Genomic DNA, 24,110 nt, shown 5'->3' with positions numbered 1-24,110 from the left:
TATCTATATACCAACAATATTGTCTTGTCACTTAAATTACTGACAAGCAGGCCAGGCGCGGTGGCTCACGCCTGTAATCCCAGCACTTTGGGAGGCCAAGGCGGGCAGATCACGAGGTTAGGAGTTCGAGACCAGCCTGGCCAATATAGTGAAACCCTGTCTCTACTAAAAATACAAAAATTACCCGGGTGTGGTGGCATGCGCCTGTAGTCCCAGCTACTAGGGAGGCTAAAGTGGGAGAATCACTTGAACCCGGGAGGTGGAAGTTGCAGTGAGCTGAGATCGTGCCATTTGCACTCCAGCCTGGGTGACAGAGTGAGACTGTCTAAAAAAAAAAAAAAATTACTGACAAAGAAAGACACCATGGTCTTCTGTATAACAGCGTAGTAATATTTGTATAACTTAAATATAATTGGTTTCTGTTGTGATCCTATGTATTTCATTCACTGTGTTCAGAAGATTCTGAAAAGGCATCCACAGGTTTCATAAAACTGGCAAACGGTCCATGGCACAACCCCCTCTGCCCAAAACTATGGACAATAAGCAGTCTCTCTGGGTCTTTGATGGGTTTCTGAAGGCCACCCGCAAGGATCAATATAAATGGCCAACTCTTGGGAACAATGGACTGGTAATTTAAACAATCCTCCCAACAGCTACAAAATTAAAGTAAAATTTACAAGGACATCCCTAGTAAAAACTATCAGAAACCAGAGTTTCTTAGAGAAATAACCAATTCCAGATAAGGAGAAGGATATTAGAGGAGCCTGGAATATCTTGTCATATCAGAAGCAAGGAAGCTCTATCAACGACTACTGGAATTGTGTTAAGGAAACAAACGGTTTTTGTTTTGGTTTTTTTTTTTGGGACGGGATCTCGCTCAGTCACCCAGGCTGGAGTGCAGTGGCATGATCTCGGCTCACTGCAAGCTCCGCCTCCTAGGTTCACGCCATTCTCCTGCCTCAGCCTCCTGAGTAGCTGGGACTACAGGGGCCCGCCACCATGCCCAGCTAATTTTTTTTTGTATTTTTAGTAGAGACAGGGTTTCACCATGTTAGCCAGGACAGTCTTCATCTCCTGACCTCGTGATCCGCCCGCCTCGGCCTCCCAAAGTGCTGGGATTACAGGAATGAGCCACCGCACCTGGCCATCGTGTAGCTCAATTTCAACTCATCTTTATCCCTAAAACTGAACCAAGGTGATCCCAGACTGCCTATTCCCTAAGATGCCTGAGACAGAAACAAGCATAAATCCTCTCTGGATATATCATCCTAGACCAGAAATTATTCAAACGATATTTACAATGTGATCTACTAGATGTGCACGTGTGTATACACACACACAGAGAGCCAACAAGGAGACAAAATGAATAAAAACCAGCAGAAAAAAAACAAGAAAAAAGAAAAGCAGGCCGGGCGCAGTGGCTCACGCCTGTAATCCCAGCACTTTGGGAGGCCGAGGCGGGCAGATCACCTGAGGTCAGGAGTTCGAGACCAGCCTGATCAACATGCAAAAACCCCATCTCTACTAAAAATACAAAATTAGCCGGGCATGGTGGCACATGCCTGTAATCCCAGCTACTCCCGAGGCTAAGTCAGGAGAATCTCTTGAACCCAGGAGGTGGAGGTTGCGGTGAGCTGAGATCACGCCATTGCACTCCAGCCTGGGCAACAAGAGCAAAAATTCATCACACACACACACACAAACACACACACACACACACACACACAAACACACACACACACACACACACACAAAAGGGCCAGGCGCTGTGGCTCATGCCTGTAATCCCAACACTTTGGGAGGCCCAGGCGGGCAGATCACGAGGTCGAGATCCGAGACCACCCTGGCCAACATGGTGAAACCCCATCTCTACCAAAAATCAGCCGGGCATGGTGGCAGGCACCTGTAATCCCAGCTACTTGGGAGGCTGAGGCAGGAGAATCGCTTGAACCCGGGAGGCAGAGGTTGCAGTGAGCCGAGATCGCGCCATTGCACTCCAGCCTGAGCAAAAAGAGTGAAACTCTGTCTCAAAAAAAAAAAAAAAAAAAAAAAAAAAAGGGCCAGGCATGGTGGCTCACACCTGTAATCCCAGCCCTTTGGGAGGCCAAAGCAGGTGGATCACAAGGTCAGGAGTTCAAGACCAGCCTGCCCAACATGGTGAAACCCTGTCTCTCCTAAAAATACAAAAATGAATGAGGCCTGGTGGCGGGCACCTGTAGTCCCAGCTACTTGGCAGGCTGTGGCAGAGAATTGCTTAAACCCAGGAGGTGGAGGCTGCAGTTAGCCAAGATCGCACCACTGCACTGCAGCCTGGGTGACAGAGCAACACTCCATCTCAAAAAAAAAAAAAAAAGAAAAGAAAAGAAACCAAACCAAAACAAAAATATCCAGGATGAAGCATGACAAGGGTAAGGGACTGAGAAGATCTAAAGTGCTTAAATGGGCTCTCAGAAGGTGGGGGGAGGGGGTAAAGGGGGAATAGCAGAAATTGCCTGTCAACTTTTCGAAACTAATGAAAGACATCCCATCATGGGTTCAATAAAACCTAAGAATTCCAAGCAGAATGAATAAAGAAATATATAACCAAACACATCACAGTAAAACTGTTGAAAACCAAAGGCAGAAAAAAAAAACATAAAGCCTGCAGTACCAAGAGATTCCAGGCTGGGCATAGTGGCTTGCGCCTGTAATCCGAGCACTTTGAGAGACGGAGGCAGGCAGATCCCTTGAGCCCAGGAGTTCAAGACCAGCCTGGACAACATGGCGAAACCCTACCTGTCTGTACAAAAACTACAAAAAATAGCCAAGCATGGGGTGGCTCAGGCCTGTGGTCTCAGCTGCTCAAGAGGCTGAGGTAGGAGGATCATTTGAGCCTGGGAGGTGGAGGGTGCAGTGAGTCGAGATCATACAACTGTACTCCAGCCTGGGTGACAGAGCAAGACTCTGTCTCAAAAAAAAAAAAAGAGAGAGAGATTCCAGTCATAGGAGTGATTTTTATAACTTGACAGTTTACTTCTTACAAAAAAAAAAAATGAAAACTGAAGATACAATTCAATAGCTTTTTTTTAATTTAAAAAAAAATTAGAGATGAGGTCTCACTATGTTGCCCAGGCTGGTCTCGAACTCTTGAGCTCAAGTAATCCTCTTGCCTTGGCCTCCCAAAGTGCTGGGATTACAGATGTGAGCCACTGCACCTGACCACAATTCAACAGCTTATTTTAACACCTTAGAAGAAAACTGACAACTTAGAATTCTGTACACATCAGAAGTATCCTTCAAAAAGGAAGATGAGGCCGGTGGCTCACACCTGTAATCCCAGGACTTTGGGAGGCCGAGCAGATAGATCACTAGGGATCAGCAGTTCAAGACCAGCCTGGGTAATATGGCAAAACCCTGTCTCTACTGAAAGTAACAAAAAAAATTAGCCAAGCATGGTGGCGCACACCTGTAGTCCCAGCTATTCGGGAGGCTGAGGCAGGAGAATGGCTTGAATTGGGAGGCAGAGGTTGCAGTGAGCCGAGATCACGCCACTGCACTCAAGCCTGGGCAACAGAGTGAGACTCCATCTTTTTTTTTTTTTTTTTTTTAAAGGAAGATCAATTTGAGGCATGTCTAGACTAACATAGGAAATTCACTACTAGAAGTTACACAAAAGGTGGGAAGCATAAAGGGTGTTCTTCGGGCAGAAGAAAATGTTACAAGATGATCTAGTTAGGAAATGAAAAAGATAAATTTTGTGGGTAAATCTAAATGGCTATTGAAAATACAAATTAATCCTGTCTTAAGATAAAATACAGACAGAATTAAAACAACGCAATAATGACAATGGGAATAAAAATGAGCTCAACAGAGTATCCAGGAGAGGAGGAAAGTATCAAATAATATTAGATTTTGATAGTAAAAGATTCATGTTTAAGTAACTTCCAAGTTAGAACAGCAGAACAAACATAAAAAATAAGCATCTAAAAGAAGGCAAGAAAGGACAGGAAAAAGTAAAAAACAGGTTTGATAGGCAGAAAGTACTTATTAACAGATTGAACCTAAACGTCAGTTACTTTGTCAAATGCCAATAGACAGATGCTCTAATCATAAGAAACACACAAGATTTTTTAAAATTCTAGTATGTACTGGCTGGGCACAGTGGCTCAAGCCTGTAATCCCAGCACTTTGGGAGGCCGAGGTGGGTGGATTACAAGGTCAGGAGATGGAGACCATGCTGGCTAACACGGTGAAACCCTGTCTCTACTAAAAATACAAAAAAATTAGCTGAGCATGGTGGCAGGCGCCTGTAGTCCCAGCTACTGGGGAGGCTGAGGCAAGAGAACGGTGTGAACCTGGGAGGCGGAGCTTGCAGTGAACCGAGACTGTGCCACGGCAACTCAGCCTGGGTGACAGAGCGAGACTCCAACTCAAAAAAAAAAAAATTCTAGTATATACTGTTGGCAAGAAAATCTTTCAAAACTTAAGTACAGTCATGCCCCACACAGAGACATTTCAGTCAATAATGGATCACATATACAATGGTAGTCCCATAATATTATAATAGAGCCAGGCACAGTGGCTCACATCTGTAACCCCAGCACTCTGCGAGGCCAAGGTGGGCAGATTACTTGAGTTCAAGGGTTGGAGACCAGACTAGGCAAGCGGCAAAACCCTATCTCTACACGTACACACACACACACACACACACACACACACACACACACAAGCCAGGCATGGTGGCATGCGCCTGTAGTCACAATTACTAGGGAGATTGTGTGAGGATCACCTGAACCCAGGAGGCAGAGGTTGCAGTGAGCCAAGATCGCACCACTGCACTCCAGCCTTGGCCAGAGCGAGACCCTGTCTCAAAAACAAACAAAAAAAAATTATAATGGAGCTAAAAAATTCCTATTGTCTAGTGATTTCACAGCCGTCTTTGTGGTGATGCTGGTGTAAACAAACCCACAGTGCTGCAAACAAAACTACTGTGTTCAAAGTCATACAAAAGTATAGTACAGGCTGGGCAGTGGCTCACACTTGTAATCCCAGCTACTCAGGAGGCTGAGGCAGAAGAATCGCTTGAACCCGGGAGGCGGAGGCTGCAGTGAGATGAGGTCGCGCCACTGCACTCCAGCCTGGGTAACGAGAGCGAAACTCTGTCTCAGGAAAAAAAAAGAAAAAAAAAGTATAGTACAGGCCAGGCACTGTGGCTCACGACTGTAATCCCAGCACTTACGGAGGGCGAGGTGGGCGGATCACGAGGTCAGGAGTACTGGACCAGCCTGACCAACATGGTGAAACCCCGTCTCTACTAAAAATACAAGAATTAGCCGGGCATGGTGGCACATGCCAGTAATCCCAGCTACTCGGGAGGCTGAGGCAGGAGAATCGCTTGAACTCGGGAGGTGGAGGTTGCAGTGAGCCGAGATCCTGCCACTGCACTCCAGCCTGGGAGACAGAGCGAGACCCTGTCTCAAAAAACAAACAAAAGTATAGTACACACAATTACGTACAGTACATTGTACTTGATAATAAACAACTATGTTACTGGTTTATGTATTAACCATATGTTTAATCATTATTTTAGTCTGTACTCATACTTATTTATAAAAAAAGTTAACTGTAAAACAGCCTCAGGCAGGTCCTTCAGGAGGTACTCCAGAAGAAAGCACTGTTATCATAGATGACAACTCCATATGTGTTATTGCACCTGAAGACCTTTCACCTGGACAAGATGCCGAGGTGGAAGACAGTGATACAGATGATCCTGAGTAACTTAGTTTTTTTTTTTTTTTTTTTTTTTTTTTTGAGACGAAATCTCACTCTTGCCCCCAGGCTGGAGTGCAATGGCACGATCTCGGCTCACTGCAACCTCTGCCTCCTGGGTTCAAGCGATTCTCCTGCCTCAGCCTCCCGAGTAGCTGGGATTACAGGCGCCTGCCACTACGCCCGGCTACTTTTTGTATTTTTAGTAGAGAAAGGGTTTCACCATGTTGGCCAGGATAGTCTTGAACTCCTGACCTCAGGTGATCTGCCTGCCTCGGCCTCTCAAAGTGCTGGGATTACAGGCATGAACCACTGCGCCTGGCCAAGTATCTTAGTTTTTAACAAAAAGTTTAAAAAGTAAAAACAAAAGTAATAAATTTTTAAAATAGAAAAGGCTTACAAAATAACAGGAAGAAAGTATTTCTATACATCTGTACAATGTATTTGTGGTTTAAGCTAAGTACTATAAGAGTCAAGAAATTTAAAAATTATCAAGTTCATAAAGTAAAAAAGCTACACGGTTTCTAATATAGATGCAAGAAAAAAGTGTCTTCGCTGTCTGACTGTAGCAGCCAAGACTGGATTGAAGAATTGGGGGGTAGGGGAGAGTAAGCTAAGGTTATTATTGAAGAAAAATTTTTCTATAAATTTAGTGTAGCCTAACTGTACAGTGTTTATACACAGTCTACAATAGTGCACAATAATGTCCTAGGCCTTCACATTCACTCACCACTCACTCACCCAGAGCAACTTCCAATCCCGCAAGCTCCATTCATGGTAAGTGCCCTAATACAGGTGGACCATTTCTGTATCTTCTATACCAGGTTTTCACTGTACTTTCTCTGTGTTTACATACATAATTACTTACCATCGTGTTCCAACTGTCTACAGTATTCAGTTCAGTCACATACTATACAGGTTTGCAGCCTAGGAACAAATAGGCTTACCATTTAGCCTAAGTGTGTCAAAGGCTACACCATGTAAGTTTTGTGCAAGTATGCTCTATAATGCTCACCTAACAACGCATTTCTCAGAACATATTCTCATCATTAAGCAACACATGCTTGAAAAATAAGTAAGACTGAAATTAAAGGGTAAAAAAGGATATACCCTACACATACTAACCAAAGGAAAACACTGCAGCAACATTAATATCAAGCTAAATAAACTTTACCTCTAATAATACTGGCCCCTTAAAAAGAACACTTAATAGTGGTTTTCTTTTTTTTCCCCCGCTTTGAAGACAGGATCTTACTCTGTCACCCAGGCTAAGTACAGCGGTATGATCAGGGTTCCTGAGTGCAGCCTTCACCTCTCAGGCTCAGGTGATCCACCCACATCACCCTCCCGAGTAGCTGGGACTACAGGTGTGTGCCACCACACACAACTAATTTTTTTAAATTTTCTGTAGAGATGGGGTCTTGCTATGTTGCCCAGGCTGGTCTCAAACTCTAGACTCAAGTGATCCTCCCACCTCAAGCCTCCCAAACTGCTGGGATTACAGTGATTTTAAAAGACCTGGTTGATATATAGCTCTAAATACCAATGCATCTAAGAACACACCCTCATAAGATAATGTATAAAGCAAAAAGTATCGGAACTAAGGAAAAACTGACAAATGCAAAATCAAAGTATTAATACATCTCTTTCAATAACCAACAGAACAAGCTGAAAAGTTTCTGCACAGCAAAGGAAACAAATGACAGAGTGAAGAGACAACCTGTTGAATGGGAAATGATGTGTGCAAACCATTCATGACAAAGGACTAAAATCCAGAATATGCAACAAGCTCAAATAACCAATAATTAAAAAATAATAATAATCTCACTAAAAAGTGGGCAAAGGACATCAAAAAACATACAAATGGCCAAATGATATATGAAAATATGCTCACATCAGTAATCATCAGGTAAATACAAATCAAAACTACAATGAGATAGCACCTTACCACAGTTAGGATAACTATTATTAAAAACACAAACAACAGAAGATGGCAAGGATGCGGAGAAAAGGGAACTCTTATACACTGGGAATGGAAATTAGTAAAGCCATTATGAAAAACAGTACGGAGATTTCTCAAAACACTAAAAACAGAACTACTACATACTTCAGCAATCCCACTACCGGCTATTTATCCAAAGGAAAAGAATTCAGTATTATCAAAGGGATACATACACTCACCTATTTACCACAGCACTATTTACAAAAGCAAAGATATAGACTCAACCTAAGTATCCATCAATGAGCAGAGAGATAAAGAAAACGTAGCATATATACACAATGGAATGCTATTCAGCCAGAAAGAAGAATAAAATGTTTGCAGCAACATGGATGAAGCTGGAGGTCATTATGTTAAGTGAAATAAGCCATGCCAGGCATAGAAGGACAAATAACACATGTTCTAACAAATACATGGGAGCTATAAAAAAAAAAAAAAAAAGTTGACCTCATGGAAATAGAAAATACAATGACAGGTATCAGAGGCTGGGAAGGGTGAGGAAGAGAGGTTGGTTAATGGGTACAAACATACAGTTAGAAAGTTCTAATGTTCTATAGCAGAGTAGGGTCACCATAGTTAGCAAATATATACTGTATATTTCAAAGTAGCTAAAAGAGAAGGCTTGAAATGTTACCAGCACACAGCAATGATAAATACTCAACGAGGCGCAGTAGTTCACACCTGCAATTCCAGCACTTTGGGAGGCTGAGGCAGGCGGATCACCTGAGGTCAGGGGACCCAGACCAGAATGGCCAACATGGTGAAACCCTGTCTCTACTAAAATTACAAAAATTAGCCCAGCATGGTGGCGCACACCTGTAATCCCAGCTTACTCAGGAGGCTGAGGCTGGAGAATTGCTTGAACCCAGGAGGCAAGAGGTTCCAGCAAGCCAAGATCGCACCACCGCACTCCAGCCTGAGCAACAGAGCAAGACTCCATCTCAAAAACAAAAAGATAAAATACTCAAGGTGATGGATGCTCCAGGTACCCTGAATTGATCATTATATGTTCTATGCATGTAACAAGTATTCATATGCATCCCATAAAGATGTAAAATATTATGTATTAATAAAAGGAAAAGATTGTTAGGAATTTAGCAAAGTATTTTTAGGCAAAGGCTTAAAACAGATACATAACATCTCAACATAAGCAAGAACATACAGTTCCACAACTTGCTTCTCTTATTAAATGTTACATTTTTTGTGTAATACAGTTGGCCCTTGGCCTCTTATCCCTTCAGCTCCACATCTGTGGATTCAACTAACCTCAGATTTTCAACATTTGGGAAAAAAATGATGGTTTCATCTGTACCAAACACATAAAGTTTTTTCCTTGTAGTTATTCCCTCAACAATACAGTATAACTATTTGTATAGCATTTACACTGTATTACATACTAGGAGTAATTTAGAGATTAAAGTATACAGAAAGATATGCATAGATTATATGCAAATACTACACCATTTTATATAAGAAACTTGAGCATCCATGGATTTTGGTATCCATGGGGTGGGGTGCAGGGGGGGAGGCGGGCGGAGTGTGGGTCCTGGAACCAATTCCCTGATATGGAGGGATGGCTGTATGAATTTTTTTTCCTATCAACCTCTTATTATTAACAGTGGCACAATATTCCAGTGTATGGATATAATGGTCATTTACTCTACCTTAACTCCATTATTGGACAGTTGTTTGTAATTTTTCTCGATCACAAACACAGATATAATGAAAAACCTTACACATAACGTATTTGTATACTGTCCAAATTCATCTATACAATAAAATCCTAGCAGTGAAACTGCTGGATCAACAGAGCACATGCATTTTAAATTCTGTTTTAGTGAAGCCATCCTCCAAAAAGGTCCTAGCAAAGTACAGTTCCACCAACAATGCAAGTTATTTAAGGGCTATGCATTTAGGTGAACCTTTCCTTATGAACTAATATTTTATTAGAGTCTCACTCTGTTGCCCAGGCTGGAGTGAAGTTGCACGATCATGGCTCACCGCAGCCTCGACTTCCCCAGCTCAACTGATCCTCCCACCTCAGCCTCCTGAGTAACTAAAACTACAGGCACAAGCCACCACACCCGGCTAATTTTTTTTTTTTTTTTGAGGCGGAGTCTCGCTCTGTCACCCCAGCTAGAGTGCAGTGGCATGATCTTGGCTCACTGCAACCTCTGCCTCCTGGGCTCAAGCGATTCTCCTGCCTCAGCCTGCCGAGTAGCTGGGATTAAGGCATGGACCATGATATCCGCTTAATTTTTGTATTTTTAGTAGAGATGAGGTATCGCCATGCTGGCCAGGCTGGTCTCAAACTCCTTACCTCAGGTGATCCTCCTGCCTTGGCCTCCCAAAGTGCTGGGATTACAGGTATTATCCATCATGCCAGGCCAAATATAGACTCTCATAGAAGGTGAGTGAATGGTCAGTGGAGTTCCTTGTTAGGCCAGAAAAAATCTAACTGAGGCATCAGGCCTTGTGGACGGGCCTCAGTCAATTAACCCAACTGTTAAGAGTCCTTTCTATCCCCTTGAACTATAACGCTGAACCCAGAATCTCTGCTTAGTGAGCCCATATCAATAAATTCTGCCTGATCCAACTTTATGTTCCTTCCACTGTTATACTATACCCCTAAGATCCATTGCCACAAATCAAATACTCCTCCAGGCTCCTGACTACACAGTGGCAAAACTATACAATCTTTTAGAGTGTAGCATACCTTTCTCATGGGTCACCTCACTCTCTGGGGCCTGCTGCAACTATAGTCCAGCCACAGATCTACAAGAAAGAAGGATTACAGGGCAGATTCTGAGGAAGACAGTACCGTGCTCGGCAACTACCCAAAGGGAGGCCAATTACAGGTTTTTCAGGCAAACGGAGATTAAGTTCCTCTGGGAAGGGTTGGAAAGGCTGCTTCTCCGGGAAAGGCAGCAGAGCAGCATTTAAGGATTTAAGGTCTCCAGCTTAAACAGAATCTGACCATATGCCTCCAATCCAATTTTCAGGATTCCATTCCTACCAATCAATGGTCTCACCCACAAATTAGGAATTACATTTGCATTTTTAGAGCAGTCACAGAAACCTTCGGGTCCCTTACGTGTAACCTGAGCTAAAAATTTAAAAGCCTGAGCTGATCATTCTGCTTTGTATGGTTTGAACTTGGCTGAGCTGAACTACATTCCCCAGAATTTCCTTTCCTTTATGTTTCCAACGTGCATGGCTCACAAGAGATTCTTGTGCAGCAACTGAAGGGTGCAGAAGATAAAGCAACCACCCTGCAGCTTGCACACACTGTTGCTGCTCATCTTCTGACTCACCCCATTCGTGTGAGGCAGTGGTTGGCCTAGAATTGCAGCTGCATCCACTCCACCTTCCTCTGGGCTCTCCTTAAGCTTCTCTGCCTCCTGGGCTACAGCCTAGGCAACTGGAGTGAGACCTTGTCTCAAAAAAACAACTTCAGGCTGGGCACGGTGGCTCACACCTGTAATCTCAGCACTTTGGGAGTTGCCAAGGATCCAACTCTTACAGGCCACCCACACAAGCAGGAACAAAGGCAACTAGAACTAGCATGGTTTCCATGTACCTTGCCTGTAGCTTCCTGTGTCCTCTTCTTCCCCACTTTACATCCATCTTCCTTTCTCAAATGACTGCCCTGTGGACTTCAAACTCCAGCATCAATCACAAAGACAACAGCCTGACAGAAACTGCTTAACAGCTGGGCACGGTGGCTCACACCTGTAATCCCAGCACTTTGGGAGGCCGAGGCGGGTGGATCACGAGGTCAGGAGTTCAAGACCAGCCTGGCCAACATGGTGAAACCCCGTCTCTACTAAAAATACAAAAAAACTAGCCGGGCATGGTGGCACACGCCTGTAGTCCCAGCTACTCGGGAGGCTGAGGCAGGAGAATCGCTTGAACCCAGGAGGTGAAGGTTGCAGTGAGCCAAGATTGTGCCACTGCACTCCAGCCTGGGCAACAGAGGGAGACTCTGTCTCAAAAAAACAGAAACTGCTTAAGCCAGCTCCTCCTACACTGTGTGAACTCAAATCACTGTAACAAATGCCTTAATACATACACACACATATCCCATACACGTTTTTCTTTATCCATCCTAGGGGTTTCATTTTTCTAAATGTTATGTGATCCTGAAAAAAATATTACAATTAAAAGTCAACAAGGCCGGCACGGTAGCTCACGCCTGTAATCCCAGGGAGGCCAAGGCAGGCGGATCACCTGAGGTGGGGAGTTCGAGACCAGCCTGACCAACATGGAGAAACCCGTTTCTACTGAAAATACAAAATTAGCCAGGTGTGGTGGTGCATGCCTGTAATCCCAGCTACTCAGGAGGCTGAGGCAGGAGAATTGCTTGATCCCACGAGGCGGAGGTTGCGATGAGCCAACATCGCGCCACTGCACTCCAGCCTGGGCAACAAGAGCGAAACTCTGTCTCAAAATAAATAAATAAAAGTCAACAAATTGTTAATAATCACTGTATGACAAACACCTGTGCAGACAAGGCATTTAACCAACCGGACACCCTCAATTTCCTTATTATTTAATTCTAGCTACTGCACAGGGTAGCTTGAGCCCTCACAATTCAGACACTGAGCTAGATACCAGAAAAGTAATTACAGGCAAAAACAGGAATGGCTCTGCTTTCATGAAACTCAGCCTTTGTGGGAAAACTAAAATTAATTAAATCACATAAACTAATATAACACTGTAATTCTGATAAGCACCAAGAGGACTTGACTGCAGAAAGGTCAAGAAAAAAATTCAAGAACTTCAGACAGCCGGGCACAGTGACTCATGCCTGTAGTGCAGTGGCACAGGTGGGAGGCTGAGGCAGCACTTTGGGAGGCTGAGGCAGGTAGACTGCTTGAGTTCAGGAGCTCGAGACCAGCCTGGGCAACAAGGCAAAATCCCGTCTCTACTAAAAATACAAAAATAAACTAGCCAGGCATGGTGGCACATGCCTGTAGTCTCAGCTACGCGGGAGGCTGAGATGGGAAGATCACCCGAGCCCGGGAAGGTCGAGGCTGCAACGAGCCAAAACTGTGCCACTGCACTACAGCCTAGGCAACTGGAGTGAGACCTTGTCTCAAAAAAACAACTTCAGGCCGGGCACGGTGGCTCACACCTGTAATCTCAGCACTTTGGGAGGCAGAGGAGGGCAGATCACTTGAGGTCAGGAGATGGCGACCAGTCTGGCCAACATGGTGAAACCGTGTCTCTACTAAAAATACAAAAAAATTAGCCAGGCATGGTGGCACGCACCTGTACTCCCAGCTACTTGGGAGACTGAGGAGTGAGAATTGCTAGAACCTGGGAGGTGGAGACTGCAGTGAGCTGAGACCGCACCACTGCACTCCAGCCTGGGAGACAGAGCAAGACTGTCTGGGGAAAAAAAAAACACTTCAGACAACTGATGCTTGTTGGAGTCGGTGATGAATATCAGTACAGTCCAATCTCTTTATCTTATGAAAATGTGCAAGCACGCACACAGAAAATTTCATTAAAAGTGATGCTTGAGCCAAACTCTAAAGACCAGGAATAACTGTTAACAAAGAAAGGCATTCCAGGCAGAGGAAAAGAACAAGTGCCAAGATTCCTGGTGGAGAAGATGGTGAGCACAGGAGAATAAAGGAGGCCCCACACAGCTGGAGCAAAGAAAGCAAGGGGAAAAACAGTACAAGATGAGGCTGAGGCCCAAAAGTAATTAGTCATGCACCACCTAATGACGTTTCTGTCAACACAGCAGACCACATATACCACAGTGGATCCATATTATGAGGCTGTTTTAAGCTACGTGTTATTTAAAAAGACAGAAAGTTAAAAAAAAAAGTTAAAAAGCTTATTAAGTTAAAAAATTACAGTAAGCTAAGGTTAATTACTGAAGAAACTTTTTATAAATTTAGTGTAGCCTAACTGTAGTGTTTACATACAGTCTACGGTAGTGTACAGTAATGTTCTAGGCCTTCACATTCACTCACCACTCACTCACAGACTCAACCCAGAGCAACTTCCAGTCCTGACAGCTCCATTCATGGTTAAGTGCCCTACACAGGCATGCCATTTATCTTTTATACCACGTTTCTACTGTACTTTCTCTGTCCTTAGATATGTTTAGATACATAAATACCTACACAGCACTGTGTTCCAATAGTCTACAGTATTCAGTTCAGTCATATGCTGTACAGGTTTGTAGCCTAGGAGTATTAAGCCATATTACATAGCCTAGGTGCCTAGTAGGTTGTCCCATATAGGTTTGTGTAAGTATACTCTATGAGGTACACAACGAGGTTCTCTGAATGTATCCCATTGTTAAGGGATGTAAAGCTATATGTACACCAACTATATGCATACCCTTGAGGCTACGTTATAAACTTTTGTCCTTAAGGCACTGGAAAGCCATTTAGAGTTTTTTTGTTTTGTTTTCTGAGACGGAGTCTCACTCTGTTGCCCAGTCTGGAGTGCAGGGGTGTGATCTCGGCTCACTGCAGCCTCCGCCTCCCAGGTTCAAGCAATTCTCCTGCCTCAGCCTCCTGAGTAGCTGGGATTACAGGCATGCGCCACCACACCTGGCTAATTTTTGTATTTTTAGTAGACACGGGGTTTCACCATGTTGGCCAGGCTGGCCTCAAACTCCTAGCTTCAGGTAATCCGCCCACCTCGGCCTCCCAAAGTGCTGGGAGTACAGTACAGGTGTAAGCCACCGCACCCACCTGGCCACCATTTAGAGTTTGAAGTAAAAAGCTGACATGGTCAGATCTGCCTTTTAAAAATGTAATTTTTTTTTTGTTTGAGATGGAGTCTCACTCTGTCACCCAGGCTGAAGTACAATGGCGCGATCTCAGCTCACTGCAACCTCCACCTCCCAAGTTCAAGTGACTCTCATGAGAAGTAGCTGGGATTACAGGCGCAGGCCACCATGCCTGGCCAATTTTTGTATTCTTAGTAGAGACGGGTTTTTTTGTTGTTGTTGCTGTTGTTTTTGAGATGGAGTCTCCCTCTGTCGCCCAGGCTGGAGTGCAGTGGCGCAATCTCAGCTCACTGCAGTCTCTGCCTCCCAGGTTCAAGTGATTCTCTTGCCTCAGCCTCCCGAGTAGCTGGGATTACAGGCACGTGCCACCACGCCAGGCTAATTTTTGTATTTTTAGCAAAGATGGGGTTTCACCATGTTGGTCAGGCTGTTCTTGAACTCCTGACCTCATGATCGGCCCACCTCAGCCTCCCAAAGTGCTGGGATTACAGGTGTGAGCCACCACACTCAGCCTGAAAATATAATTTTTTTAGGCTGTATTGATGCCTGACGCCTGTAATCCCAAGATTTTTGGGAAGCCCAGGTAAAAGAACTGCTTGGGGTCAGGAGTTCAAGATCATCCTGGGCAACACTGTGAGACCTCATCTCTACAAAAAATTAAAAAGTTTTAAAAAGAAAATGTAACATTTTGACACTAACAAAACTAAAAATGTGTTTACCTTTCACCCCACATCTATCTTAAAGCTGTATCTGCAGAAATAAAAAAACAATATACCCACAAGGTTATTCATTGCCGCAATATTTATAACAGCCAAGAGAATATAAACCCAAATGTTCATAATTAGGAGATGAGTTGCAAGCACGCACTTCAATGAAGCGCTCTCCAGAATAAATTAAGTAAAAGGGAGCAGTGTGCATAGAACGGCAGAGCAGTGTGCACAGAACGCTGCCTATTGTGTAAGAAAGGGAAACAAAAATATACACATATGCTTACATTTGCAAAAATGAAATATCAGAAAAATAAAGCAGAAACAACTGGGGCAGGAGAGAAATTCGTGGAGGAACAGAATTAAAGTGAAGCTGTGAACATAACTTTTTAACACAGATCAGATTTTTTAACTACATAAATGTTCACATAAATGTTCTACATGTTAAAAAATACATTAAATAGGCCAGGTGCGGTGGCTCACACCTGTAATCCCAGCACTTTGGCAGGCCGAGGTGGACAGATCACGAGGTCAGGAGATCGAGACCATCCTGGCTAACATAGTGAAACCCCGTCTCTACTAAAAATACAAAAATTAGCCGGGCGTGGTGGCGGGCGCCTGTAGTCCCAGCTACTCAGGAGGCTGAGGCAGGAGAATGGCGTGAACCCGGGAGGCGGAGTTTGCAGTGAGCCGAGATCGCACCACTGGACTCCAGCCTGGGCGACAGAGCAAGACTCTGTCTCAAAAAAAAAAATACATTAAATAAAAAACTAAAGCAATTCTTAAAGGAAGAATTTCAGGCAAACAAACCAAATTAATTATCAAACATATAACATAATCAGAGAAGATCTTTTCAAATGGCCTTCCAAATTAGAATGTCAACTGTACATGCTTATGTGGATATATTTTAAGGAAAAAATCATAACCAAACATAAACCTACAGTTGCTTGTTATTAGTGTTATTTTCAAACTACATTTATACTGTAAGATAATGCAATTATATTAATGTTGCTAAGAATGTAAATTTTCAGCGTTAGAGAAAAAAGGATAAGCTCATAGTAAAAACTCTGTGATGTTAAATTCGAACTGGAAATACCAATATAAAAATCAAAATCTGTATGCTTCCCATGGCTGTCCAATAAAAGCATGGGCATTCTAACAGTAAGAACATATAACACCCAGATTTCTGTATCTAAATTATACTCCTCAATAAAGCAAGCTGAAAGACTCGGTTGATAGGTATTTGGCAGGAAAAGCACAAAGTGAACCTTAGACATCTTGTGTCAGAAAGCAAGAAAAGCTTCAGAGACTACGTGTCATGTCAAAGGAAAGAGAACCAGGTTGAAAGGACCTCAACATGTCCAAGTTGTGAAAAGCTAAGGAAAAACAGTGAGTATTTGATTAAAACACACTGGATAAAGCCACACATGGTGGCTCACACCTGTAATCCCAGCACTCTGGGAGGCCGAGGTGAGAGGATCACTTGAGCTCGGGAGTTTGAGACCAGCTGGACCAACAAGGTAAAAACCCCATCTCTACTAAAAATACAAAAAATCTGCCAGGCATGGTGGTGCATGCCTGTAATCCCAGCTGCTTGGGAGGCTGAGCCAGGAGAATAGCTTGAACCCGGGAGGCGGAGGTTGTAGTAAGCCAAGGTCACACCACTGCACTCCAGCCTGGGTGACAGAGCAAGACTGTCTCAAAATTTAAAAAACCAAAAACACACATTGGATACATAAAAATCCATGGGTCTACAATGATGCTAAAGAGAGAAAGAAAAAAGTAATTCAAACCCCTCCCTCCAAAAAAAATCAGGTCTGGAGAGATGGCTGACGCCTGTAATCCCAACACTCTGGGAGGCCGAGGCGGGCAGATCACAATGTCAAGAGATCGAGACCATCCTGGCCAACATGATGAAACCCCCGTCTCTACTAAAAATACAAAAATTAGCTAGGTGTGGTGGCACATGCCTGTAGACCCAGCTATTCAGGAGGCTGAGGCAGGAGAATCGCTTGACTCCCGGGAGGTGGAGGGTGCAGTGAGCTGAGGCTGCGCCACTGCACTCCAGCCTGGTGACAGAGGGAGACTCCGTCCCAAAAAAAAAAAAAACCCAAAAGCAAGAAAAAGGACATTCTTTTCTCTCCTTATTGCCTGTGTCAGGTTAAGTAACAGTAATTCAAATATATGATATGATTTGTTAAATCATTTGCAGACAGGCCCAAGCATAAACAACTACAAAGAAATACAACCTAGTTTTAAAAAAAAAAATTTGCCTATTTTGTTAACACGCTACTATAACATCTCAAATGGTATAAAGATGCCTTACTAGTCTTTTCATGTATTCTCTCACCATTTGGATAAAATAATATTTACATTGAGTAAATTCTTCCTCCTCCCCTCCCTTCAGGGAAAAAAAAAAAGCACATTTAACATAACATTAAATATTCTGAGTTCAGACCAATACCCCATGCCTTAAATGACTTCACCAGCTTCTCTAACAGGCTAGACTCTGGAGATTAAAGACCCTACATGGGCAGATTCCTCCAATTCACCTTTCATACTGTTCTAAAACACAGGTCCAATCCTGCCCCCTGCTTTCAATGGTTTCCCTCTACCTACAAATTCAACACCAACCACCTTAATGTTACATGCAGAATTTAAAAGGTGGCCCCCAAATTCATCCCTAGACAGATGAGCCATAGGAAAGAAACTACAGGTGGTGTAGGCAGTGGTGACATCATCATCAATATCAACTGGGCCTTTACTGTATACCAGGAGCCTATGAATCATTTTACTTCATTTAAGCTCACCCCTGATGAGGTAGGTGTTCTCGTCCCCTGCTATACATAAACACACTCACAAAGGAGGACAGATAGAAGATAGTAGGTAGGTAGGTAGAAAAAGAAAGAGGAAGGAAGGAAGGAAAGAAGGAAGGAAGGAGGGAAGGAAGGAGAGGAGAGGAGAGGAGAGGAGACAGGTAACAAGGGGCTAACTTTTGGCTGGGATTGAAATCGCCGATGGCCTCCTTAACTCCTCTCATGCCTCTGTTCCTGCTTTCCCCTCCATCCAGATGTCTTTCTTCTCCCATTCTGATAATCTATAGAATCACCTTCTCTTCCCAGATACCCTTCAGCACAGAATTCCCTCATTATATGCATGTGTATCTCCTCTATCAGACTATAAAGTCTGTAAGGATACATCTGTGTTTATATATTTAGCCAAACACGACTTGTTCTATAAAGGGTTTACGGCAATTTTAAGGTCATGAACAGGCTCCCAGTAAAGACATAATTTAACATTAAATTGGACTGAATACTGATGCACAACTAAGCCAACTGTTAACCTCAACATTAAAAAAATGCTAATAACTACAGCTAAGTTCAAAAGTAGAAAGGAGAAGGAAATCAACATCTACTGGCGTCAGCTGCTGTATTTCAGGAACTGTACTGAGAACTCTATAAATCCATTTCATGTAATTCTCAGAACAGACTTACACCATAGGTTTTATCCCAGTTTATAGCTAAGGAATTCAAGGTTTTAAAAGGCTTTGCGGGTTGGCTCTTTCACCAATATTTGCTGGAGTTTGGGTTTTCAGGCTCTTTCTGGGTCATAGATTTCTTTCCAGGATACCCTGTAGCAATTTGAGAGCTGGCATCACCTTCCGCTGGGTCCCAAAGATGCAGGAAGAGCTTAGTACTGTTGACTAGACCGCGGATGGACCCACCACAAAAGTTTAACCCAACCTTGACCCCAGAATCTTCACAAATGCTCAGTGAAGAAAATCCCCAGGACGATTCGGGCCTCTCTTCTGCTCAGAGATGTCAATAAAGAACTTCAGTAGCGTGACTTTCACCCCTAGTACCAAATTCCCTTTCCTTCTACCAGAAGATTCATCCCAACAACTGGATAGAAGAGAAACGACCTTCCAGGACATCAGAGATGGCTTGCCTTAGGAGTAGAAGTAAGAACGCTGCTACCTATGCAGAAAGGAAGTATGGCAAAATTGAGATACCTGTTACTCAACAGATGTTCTTGGCTTGAAAAACTAGTAGACACTGGGCCAAAGGGAGAGTTCAGAATGAATCAAGAAGGGAACCATTCAAATGTGGCTGCAGTTTCTGTTATCATAGATAGCCTGAGAATGCTAGAACAGGGAATCATGACACCAAGCCAATTCAACCATAAACTGTCATTCTTGTACTTTTTTTTCTTGCTGGTAATTTTATGTATTAGGTTGAGAAAGCTAATCTATGTTAGAACAGCCTGTATACCAATAATTTTGATAAACAGTTCTGTGATTTTTTTGGGTATATTTTCATTTCTACCATGATACCAATAATTTATCAGAGATCTATGTAGCTTGAATGTATCTGAGTAACTTCAACATACTTCAGCTCTCCTCCCTGATGTGACCCAAAGAGCCAGTAGGTCCTAAGTGTCCTATGTGTGTTAGAAGCCTGAAGTCAGTGAGATGAAGCCCAACCCAAGAATTCAAGTAAAGCAACTTGTGGGGCAAGAATATAAAGAAAACAATGGGTAGTTTGGCAAGAGCATAATTATTAAATTTTCTGGTTTTCAAAAATGTGAACTCCAATAAGAGGACCTTCAATGTGCTGTTTTTGCAATTTTCAGTAACAAATGTGTGTATAGAGAAAATAAAACTGACATATTTGAGTAGCTTTAAAAAAAAAACTTTTTTTTAAAAAAAGGCTGCATGATGAATCAGTTATGTGGCTTTGGACCAGTAAGGAGTCAATTTCAACCCAGACTGTTCTGACTTGGAAGGCCATTGTGACTCCATGTCTAACTCCAGAATATTGTTTTCACAATACCATAATATCTTCTAAACTGAACAAAATACTTGCACGAAATAGTTGATTCTCTTCTTCCAATTTCTTTTCATTCATGGAAAGGGAAAGAAGACACATTGAATTAAGCATCCAACAAATATAAATACAGCATTAACATTTAAATGCTTTCTCAGCAAATATTTTAAAGGATAAACCAAAAGAATGTATATCGAATATACTAGAAAAAAGATGCTAGCAATTAAGGAGTGCAACCAGTAACGTTGTAACTATGTGCAATCAGGTAAGTCACTGGAAGTGAAAACCACCTAAACTTCTGGCAGTTAAAACCAAATTAATAACTCTCATCAATATGATAGCCAAATTTGAGACACTACCCACGAAATGCAGAGGGGCACACATCAGGCACATCAATATTGTGACCCGTCAGTTCACAAGTAAGGGAGACACACAATTATCTGAGATACACTGTAAGGACACCAATGACCAACATATGGCATCGCAATGGATGTTCCAGGGAACATCCATTTTCACTGTTTCCTGGATTTCAGGCATAAAAAGATGACTGAAGACATATACTGGCCCTTTTGCCTTGACCCAATTCATAACCATTGTAAAAGTAACCATTTCGCTACTCAAAAGATTATAAAGAAACTCTATTTTTCGTAAGCATCTAGGATCTACTACGTATAATTCTGGCATACACATTCTTTACAACCTTAATATATAATTATCAAATCTGATAACGAACGTTCTGTAAATTACCAGGTACTACAATATTTTGGTGTTTGCCTTTTAACTAAAGCTGAGGGGGGAGAGTGGGGAGGTTGGAAGAAGCCTCATTTCACCTGCCCTTTCCAAAATTTCACTTCAAAAGAGTGTTAAAAAAACTCAGTATATCCAGGTATAAATCTCCAAGTTTAATTTTCAGTGCTTAACAAAAGCGATGTAGAAAGCAATTACTGTACCCTCCATCAATCCTTTCGGATTGCATAGAATTCCTTCCAGAAAATTCCAATAGAAAAAAAGTTAAGACAGGTATTCGCCTTTTGGTACGTGTGTCGTCTCTGGCACAAGTCATGTAGAGTGAAATCCTTTAAGACATTTAAATGTTCCTGGTATTGTTTTGTGATTAACGTGATAAAACTGCCAAACAATCCATATTTATCATGAGTGAAAACACTTCCACCACGTACGGAAAATCTCTCCAAAACACAAAATCTGATTCAAAAATTATAAGTAAAAAGAGAATAAATGTAAAAACAATTGCATAAACAAACTTTGAAATGCGTATACGATGACATTACTGAAGCCATTACTCAAAACGAACCTCTGTAAAATCGAGAACGCACAATCAATGCAATAAGATGCTCGAGAAAGCCAAACCCGAGGCGCTGCGCAGTTCCCGCATCGCACAATTCGTTTCAACACATTCCTTGACGAATACACCCAAGGTCACTCACGACGGAGTGGAAAAGTGCCTGTCTCTCTCCAGAGCACGCAACCCGTTCGCCGCGCCCCCACGGAGGGCGGCGAAGAGACGGCGCATCAGGAAAGGGGCTGCGCGGGCGCGAGGACTGGCCGGTGGGCGTTCCGGCGCCGCGAACCGCGGAGCCTGCAACTTACAAGGTCCGCGGCCATCCCCCGGGCCTGGGAGGGGTGGCCCCAGGGCAGGCCCGCGTCCCCGGAGTGACCCGACCCGCCGCGCCGGGGTCCCGCCCCTCCCCCCGCCCCGCCCCCGTCGCCGGCCCGGGATTATGCAACGTTCCCCCTCCCCGCCTGCATTCTGGCGCAGCGCCCCCTCCCCGCGCCCGACTGCGCAGCGCCGCCGCCCCCTGCCCGCCGGCCTCCCCGCCCGGCTCCAAACAAAGCGCGCGCTAAGGGGCCGGCGGTGGCCGGGGAACTGGGGACGGGAGGGTGGCGGCCATGTTGGCGGGGGGCGGCGGGGATGGGGGGACGGAGGAGTGGGGGCCGGCGAACAAAGGAGCGCGCGCCCGCCCCGAGGCCCAGGCCCGCCCAGCCCGGGTCCCCGCCGCGGCCCGGCCGGCAGGGGGCGCTATGCGGGCGCCGCCCGCTGGACAATGCTCCGCCGGGCCCCGCGCGGGCCGCGCTCACCTGCGCCCCCGGGCAGACCGCCGAACCGCTGGCCCACCCGCAGCCCGCACCCCCTCACGACCCACGCCCGCCCTGCGCGGGCCTCACCTGCTGACCGCCGAGGTTGCAGTCCACAGGCCCACGGGTTCCGCCGTCGCTCGTTCGCGCTCCCGCCGGCCCCAGCCTGAGCCAGACGGCGCCTCCCCGCCCCCGCTCCCTCGCCGCGGACGCCGCCCGCCCCCCAACAGTCAGGGCGCACGCGCACTGCGCCCGCCGAACTGCGACGGCCGCGCCGCCCCGGCGCCTGGCGCCGACGGCCGACTGCGCAGGCGCAGTGGGGCGGGGCGGGGCCGGCGGGGGCGGGGCCTGGCCCTTCTCACCTGGCTGGCGGCAGGGCGGGGCTCGAGCCGAGGACTGCCAGGTGCGCGCCGGCAATGGGCGGCGGCAGGCGCGCGGGGCACAGGTTCCTGAGGGGGCGCAGCTTTTCCCGGAAGGCAGGCAGCCTGAGAAGGGCTTCGTTTTTGCGCAGTAGGACGTTGAAGAAAGGACAAGCCCCCTTTGTCCTGGACGTAAGCCGCAAGTCGTCCAGAGTGGTGCACACCGCGAAGACTGAGGAAACTGGATCACAGGGCTGGGCCGTGAGCCTTGAACCTCGGAGAACGTCGCATTACTGCTCCAGCGCGCCGGTTCAGGGCCGCGGGACGCGAGCCCTTTAAAAGGATGGATTTGCTTCCTGTGACTCCCTGGAAGAGACGTCTTCACCACCGCACTGCGTAGAGGCCGGCGTCGTCGCCCGCTCACCCCGCTTGCTGCCTCCCCGCACAAAGCCCAGCCCAGGTAGCTCAGGTTAACTGGAGCCCCGGAGCCTCACCTACAAACACCTGGCCTGGCCTAGGTTGTGTGGGGACGGGATGTGGCTTCTGCAAGGCCAGAAACCTGTTTCCACTCCCCCACCACAAATGGAACTCACCCAGCTCTACTCGCAAGGTTAGGAGCCAAAAATTCCCATGATCGCACGCGAATTCATTTGACTTCCGTTTCAGTTAAGATGCCTTTTAAGCATTTTGTTGCTTGTTTGCAGGAGAAGGGAGAGAGGTAGGATCAAGAATAGTTTTTACTCCTGCAGAATCGAGTGCGGGACTTGGAGGCTGAGTCCAGGCGCTCTCCCCTCCCCGCCAGTCCCGTGTCCTGGAGCAGGTCACTGACCCGGTTCCTCGAGTGCGACAGCGCAGCCTCATCGTAATAAACCGCCTCCCAAAGCGTTGTCAGATCAAATTTCAGAACATGTTACTGGAAAGCACCTTGAACACTCTAAACTGCAGCACAGTTATTAGTTAGCAATACTCTTTGGGGTTTCACTGGCACCTTTTCTAACAAATAAGATTGATAGATGCCTGCTCAAACAAATTGAAGTTCTTGTCTCAGATGACACACTTGGCAGGCATGGGACGTTCACAGGCCAACTAGAGGGCTAATTTCAAAACTGAGATATAAAAGTGTATCGCTGTACTTACAAGTTACCAAGTGTTGAGAAATTACTCACTTTCATTTGTGTATTTAATGTCTTTTTTGTTCTTTTAGACGGAGTCTCACTCTGTTCCCCAGGCTGCAGTGCAGTGGCATGATCTCGGCCCACTGCAACCTCCGCTTCCTGGGTTCAAGCAATCCTCACATTTCAGCCTCCCGAGTAGCTGGGATTACAGGCGCGCACCACCATGTCCAGCTAATTTTTTAAAATATTTTTAGTAGAGACGGGGTTTCGCCATGTTGGCCAGGCCGGTCTCAAACTCCTGGCCTCCAGCAATCCGCTGGCCTCGGCCTCCTGAAGTGCTAGGATTACAGGCGTGAGCCACCGCGCCTGGCCTGTTTAATGTCTTATAGTGGGGTCATCTCCGAAACAAAGAGGGATGGGAAGAAGGTAGGTGCCAAGAAGTCTGCTGGTTGGAAGATTTCATCTCATTGGTGAGATCCCTGGGTTTCTCCACCTCAGCAGT

General features: G+C 45.1%; 1 protein-coding gene across 15 annotated transcripts in view; it reads right to left on the bottom strand.

Moving 5' to 3' along the window:
* SPIN1 (spindlin 1) overlaps window positions 1-23,311 on the bottom strand; it is a 90,107-nt gene extending 66,796 nt beyond the window's left edge. Inside the window, exon 1 of one of the 15 annotated variants that reach the window (XM_055350915.2) lies at window positions 22,497-23,311. The gene's annotated coding sequence lies outside the window, so the exon portion shown is untranslated. Of the gene's footprint in view, window positions 1-10,463; window positions 10,518-21,352; window positions 21,745-22,224; window positions 22,432-22,496 lie in introns of those variants that run through there. The other 14 variants (XM_063696533.1, XM_063696535.1, XM_004048218.4 and 11 more) reach the window with 14 other exon arrangements.
* Between the last annotated feature and the right edge of the window lie 799 nt (window positions 23,312-24,110).

The sequence above is a fragment of the Gorilla gorilla genome, chromosome 13, assembly GCF_029281585.2.
Source record: "Gorilla gorilla gorilla isolate KB3781 chromosome 13, NHGRI_mGorGor1-v2.1_pri, whole genome shotgun sequence".
NCBI classification, from domain to species: domain Eukaryota; kingdom Metazoa; phylum Chordata; class Mammalia; order Primates; family Hominidae; genus Gorilla; species Gorilla gorilla.
Note: the sequence above shows the minus strand (reverse complement) of the source record. Positions and strands in the feature narration are given on the sequence as shown.